At 42.3% G+C, this 6214-nt stretch overlaps 1 long non-coding RNA gene across 1 annotated transcript; it reads left to right on the forward strand.

Annotated features, from left to right (window-relative positions):
• Positions 1 to 1830: 1830 nt before the first annotated feature.
• LOC119919324 lies at positions 1831 to 4320 on the forward strand. Its single transcript, XR_005447674.1, has 3 exons — positions 1831 to 1956; positions 3579 to 3694; positions 4046 to 4320. It is a non-coding gene; the product is annotated as an uncharacterized LOC119919324 (long non-coding RNA).
• The last annotated feature ends 1894 nt before the right edge of the window (positions 4321 to 6214 follow it).

Below are 6214 nucleotides of genomic sequence, written 5' to 3' on the forward strand. Positions count from 1 at the left end.
CATGTACGCCTTCCCCACGAGTGTAAATGTGGTGCGACATGGTTTGGATGGTTACGCCGGCTTCTCCAGGGAGATAGCTCGCAAGGCATCCTCCACCCGAGGCATCCTCCCATAACCACAGTCCCCAACCCCCATCATATTACTGTAGTTCAGTGATCGGGGTGTGGAAAGCCATGTGGAGAAGGGTCTGCCCCATGATTACTCAGTTCATCATGAAAATCGGGAAAGAATGGCAGAGACCGGCCTGGAGGTGGCGCGTGGTGCTTAAGAAACCTTTCATCAAGCTTACCACTAGCCTGTGTGTCTGCTCCTCCTTTGGCCAGTTGATGTTGAGCTTAGCCACGGCTCTAGTCACCACCTCCAGCAGCACGTCATAGTCGGGCGCCGCCAGATGACGCCGCCCCGACACCCGGAAGTCATCGTCCACTACGCTGAGCACGTTGCTGCAGCGTCTCCGGATCCAAACCGCGAGCGGGAGAAGCCGAGAACGGGCTCCCGAACGAGGAAAGGAAGCGTCGGAGCCAGCGGATGAAGGTCGGGAAAAAGCCTCAGCCGTCCCGAAATCGTCCGACAGATCACGCTGTGAACCACATGAGTGAAGCCGCCGGGCCGCCTCAGCAGCCGCCGGGCCCACGCCACGGGGAAAACACATCCGGCCATCCTCGGAAAAGAGCCATGCTGTACTTCAGTACCCGCACGGAAAGGGCTTCACAATGGCCGCAGGCAGCCCCCTCGAGAGCTGCCCGGGCGTGCTCCATCCCCAAACATGAGACACACATCTCATGAGAATCTCCATCCGTGATGTACCGAGGGCAAGAAAAAAAACACCCTTCTGTACTTCTGGTTGCCGGACATGCTGGTAGACTTCTTCTCAAGACATACTGCTTGTAGGACTGGAGCTTTCTTCAAACAACATACAGAGCGCCTGCTGAATAGAAAAAAGCTAATGATGAGTGTGTACAGGTGTGCTTTATACTCCTCCGGTTATTCCGTCACACCTTACCGTTCTAGCAACAAGCCAATAGGATTGGAGTGATTTCATTCACGTTCAGACCTGCTTCGCCTAGAGGCGTTCCCATAGTGTCGTAACCGACGCAGTTCGAGTTCCCTCGAAGGGGAACTTATTCTACCCTATGTTATAGTAAGTTATTTATATAATTAATGTGGATGTTCAATTTATATAAACCTCAGTATTTACTTACGTCATTGTACGGAGTACTTCTATAAAGCATTACCAAATCCTCTATTAACTGTTCTTTCTGATTAAAGCTTGGCTCTGCATTCTCATTCTGATCTGTCTGTCCCCTGCATGGAGCATTTAGCAGTGAAAGAGCAGGACATATTTCTCTGGAGCTGGTGGAGACCAAACCAAAGCTAAAAGAGTGAGTAAAAACATGAATTTACCACACCTGAATGCTGCACATGACTGATTTGTTCAGGAGTGACATTATCTTTTGATGAGTGATTTATGTTCCTCTGTGCTTCCTCTGTCTGTCAGTGTGCCTTTGTTGGTATATAACAACATAAGCATATGCATGCATTTTATGCATTCATTTATTTAGTGATGTGTTTACTGCTTGGCCCAAAGTGGTGTTATACCCAGGCTATTTAAAAGCTAAACCACATATGTTAAATGCATTAAAATGTGAATATAGTAAGTGCTCATTGGGTTTCCTTTGGTCCAGATGTAAAATCTGAAATGCATTTCACAAGAAAGACCTACTGTGTTTTAACTTTTAATATCAAACTTCTTCCTTCTTCCTGATTTTTGTTCAAATAAATATGTTCAAATAAGGGCATGGTGCCACTCTGAGGGTTTGACTGTGGTCAACCTCTCCTCTATAAAGAAGCCCTTCCTTCTGACTGAACTCACTGCAGCAGGACCTTCACTTGTAACACAGAAGAAAACTAAAGAAGTGGACAGCATCCATCAGACATCTCTCTCCAACAAATAAGGTAAAAGATTTTCACTTGGCTGTTTTTAGCTTGATTCTAAAGAGGAAGCTAGCAATGTTTAAGTGAAAATTATAACTCAACTTGCGCAATTTGTTTCCCAAAAAGTTAATGCAGCCACATTAAGGCCTCCAGAAGCCGGGAGTGGCAATGGCTGACTCTTCATCTAGAGATCTTTACATTAGCACCGTTACACAAACACACACACACACACACAGTACAGTACAGTTCAAAAAGGTTTATTTATTACACAGTGATATTATTACAGTTACTAATCCAAGTAGCAAGTTACTGCCTTACTGAACACACTGTCCTTGACGTGAATGCGCGACTCTATGGCAGCTCAGCGGTTGTTCAAGTCAGCTGTTAGCCAAAAACTAAATGCTTGTGCAGAATACACGACTTTCAGCGTCGGCTGATGGCTGTGCCGTTCACACTACACAACTTGCCGTCTTGTGACGGGAGTCTTGAAGTCTTTGTGGCGTTCACACTACGGGGGTTGTAACGTAACTACTTCCTTTTATCATCCAGTAATAAGTAAAGTAATATTATTAGGCTACTTTTTTAAGGAGTAATAAGTAATATATTACCATTTCTGAGTAACTTGCCCAACACTGCTAATTAGTTCATTAATCCTAGAGACGTCTCTTTTGGAAAGTCACTCAAACATCCACAAAGAGACACAAAACGTTGTTTTTTCTGTGAAAGATTTTGAATATTTTTGAATTTTATATAACGGGATGGTGCCACTCTGAACATTTTGTTAAAGCCCCACATTTAAACTGCACAATCTAAATATATCCAAATAAACTGCACCTCTGAGGCTAAAATCTATTTCCATGGCTCTGGCACACATACACCACTTTTTTTCAAAAGCTGATGATGTTCAACAAGTGGCTCATTTTATTTGTGTGACTTTCTTTAAGTGTACTCTGTAAATGACAGAAGCAGTATCTTATCTCAGATTTATCTGACACATTTCTGGTCAGCCATTAATTTTCTCTTTGCTTTTATGTTGAGAAATAATACAGGGTTATTTTTCAGATAGAACACTACAGACACACAAATAACCACAGAAAAATGTAACACCTCCAGCAAGTCCAGACTACATAATGTATGGAATGAATACTTCGAATAAAATGTATATATGTAATTTTAAGCTAAATGGTATTGTACTATATTGATGATACATACACAAATGGCCAGGGTGCTTCAAACAAAACAGACTAAACCAGGAAAAAAAACCATTCAGTTTCTAAAGAAAATCAGTATTTCTGGAAATTCAGCTGAGATTTTTGGGCTATTTCAGTGAATTAATGTGAATCGTGGTATTTATTACATTGAAGTTTGTAGGTAGCTGCGTTATTAATATCTCTGGTTGTGTTAAATGTGCTGATGTCCAGAGAGGTGAAAGCTTGTTTCTGTTTTAGTGTTACTCTAAGTGTGAATGTAGAAACCAATTACTAATTAATTTTATTTGTAGTATTTGAAGTGCAAAATATATGAAATAATGTGTGAAAGCCTGCAGACAACATGCTTCGGACATATTATAGTTGTTTTGAATCCTCTGTATGATGCTGTTGTTTTTATAAAATGCTCAATCAATAAACCTGATCTGTGTGCAGATGGCTGGTCTGTGCTGGATGGCGGTGATGCTGGCCTTCGTTCTGTCTGTTGGAAACAGTGTGGATGCTGTGACCCCGGAGATCCTTGCTAGATTTGTAGATCGCATCTTAGGAAAGTAAGTTAACTTCTGCCTCCTTCACTGAATTCTGTATTTTGAGAGAAACACAACAATCTCTGTCTTTACAACCTTGATATAGATTTGTTAAAAGGGCCGGATGCTCTTTCTGTCGATGGACAAATTGATTAATTGACTAATTATTCCGGCTCTAAATTACTGGTTTCTAAATACCTTTAAATCTTACCCCTGTGCTAGCTTTTTGCTGCTTGTCTCAAAAAGATAATGAAATAATATTTTCAATAAATGTGATCCACACTTCTAATTATTAACAAATACAGTATATGTTTAGCATGAAATGAGCTATCACATGATTTGTTATACCTGACATTTAGTTTGTCTATTTCTTAGGTACGGAACTGATGGCATGTTCAGTTTGGCTGTAATGATCCCACAGAACCAGAACCAGAACCAGGACCAGAACTTTCAGCAAGTCTTTAAAACTGATCTTGGTAACAAAGTGAGGAATATGATGAACAAAAACCAGGTGTACATCGGCAACAGGGTGGTTGCAGCCAAATTTCTGAAAGGAGCTGATCATGCAGAGTTACGTGTTTTGGCCAATATGCAAGGCTTGCTCGACCATCATAATGCTGAAGATAATTTTTTGCTTTTCTATGTTTATGCCTCCCATGTCCTCAGTGTCCACTTAACAGGAACTGGGGCAAGCTCAATAGGCGTGTGGGTGGTCATGCTTTTGTTTTTACTAAATTATTCATACCCAGAGATTCGACAAACTTCTCAAACACATACCGGGATACAGCCCTTACCCAGCTGGGGAATGCTGTCAATCGGCACACCATATTCCGTTGTGAGGGGGGACGTAACAATGTGCGCTGCACCAGCTGTGTTGACAGAAACAACATTGCACAATATTGTTATGTCCAGCCGCCTGTTTCCAGTCACAACCAGCCCTCCACTTCAGGTTGAGGGCAGCAGGTTCAGTCACAGAGGCAGAAAAGTTCTCGGGACCGCTGTGATTCAGGTTGTATTGATCTGCAGGGTGTAGAATAAGTTCTTCAGAAAAGATTACAAAGTTAACGTGTGATGAGCCAGATTTCTTTAAAGAGGTGGTATTCTGCTTTTTGTCTTTTCCCCTCTCCTTATTGAGTTATATCTTTTTGTGCATGTAACAGGTTTGCAAAGTGAAAAAGCCCAAAGGGAGTTCCCATCTCCCCCAGAAAGCTCTGCTCTGCACCGCTTGAAAACAACTGGTTTGTAGTCCAGCACTTCCTTTACTTGTGACGTCACAGTGAAAACGCGTCATAAAGCTTGCCAAGCGGCTAGCAGGGTCAGGCACGCCCTCAAACCAAGCTAGTCTGAGCGGAGGCCCTTTGTCTCGACTCGCCCTTGTTTGGTTTTCCATTGTAGAAATGTTGGACCTGTACTTGCTTCCAGGTACTTTTTTTCATATCACCTCACCTCCGGCCAGCCGCCCGCTCACAGAGCCCTCTGCTCCCGCCGGCACAGACCGCTGCAGCAACAACGGCAGAGGAAAACACAGCTGGAAGGTTTTCATACCGCTTATCTGTCTTTCCATTCTGAGGAATGTTGAAACATTTTAACTTAAATCAAGAGACAGCTGTTTGTGGATCGGTGGTGTGTGTGTCGCATTGAACATTATGTCGCGGCAGTTGTGTGTGGTGTCGCTATGACGACAAGCTACGTACTATCTCTGGGTACTGTCTGCAATGGAAAACGGAGCAGGGCCGAGTAGAATCGAGTCTATCGATTTGCGCTCTGGTAGCATTTTTCGGCAAGGCAGCATAGATCATCAGAACACCGGCAACAGTTCAACGTTTAGTCATAAAAGATGATGCAACTCTGACTCTGTTTGGGCCTGCAAATTCACAATCACAATCAACATGCTACCATAATCATTGTAAGCATGTTAGCATGCTGATGTGAGCATTTAGTTCAAAGCTCCTCTGTGCATGGCTGTAGACTCTTATTCTTTAATAATCTTTTATTCTCTGCTTCTAATACAATCCTCCCACCACATCAGTGTGCGTCCCTGTAGCTTTATTAGAACCTGAACTCGAATGCACAGCAGTCCCATGAACCCACTGTGACTGAGACAAAGAAATTATTTATGCTTAAAATGCACTTTTTCATTTCATACTAAAAGACTGTATCAAAATAATTTGTTTTCATTTAACAACTCTCATCTCAGTGCCTGGTCACATCGGAAAGTGGCACCGTGAATCCATCTATCTATGTACAGTATGACAAGGTTAATGAGATATCTTCCTATTTTTTGACTCGTCTGTCCGTCCTCAGCATTTACAGCTCATGTGACTGGACTCTTCTTCTGTTAAGCATCAAAGTCCTCTGACTTTCTGATCTCTCTGATTAAAGCCTGGCTCAGCATCCATCCAGTCTGTTTGTGAATCATTTGGGAACCCTTGCATAACAGTACTATTATGTTTTACAGTTTGGATTATTTAGTAAAAAAAACTGTAAAACATATTTTGTTATTTCATGAAGGAGATAACATCACTCATTTTTGTATACTGTAAA

The sequence above is a fragment of the Micropterus salmoides genome, unplaced genomic scaffold (genome assembly GCF_014851395.1).
Source record: "Micropterus salmoides isolate LMB-PRFRI ecotype aquatic unplaced genomic scaffold, ASM1485139v1 Ms_hic_scaffold_2671, whole genome shotgun sequence".
NCBI lineage: Eukaryota > Metazoa > Chordata > Actinopteri > Centrarchiformes > Centrarchidae > Micropterus > Micropterus salmoides.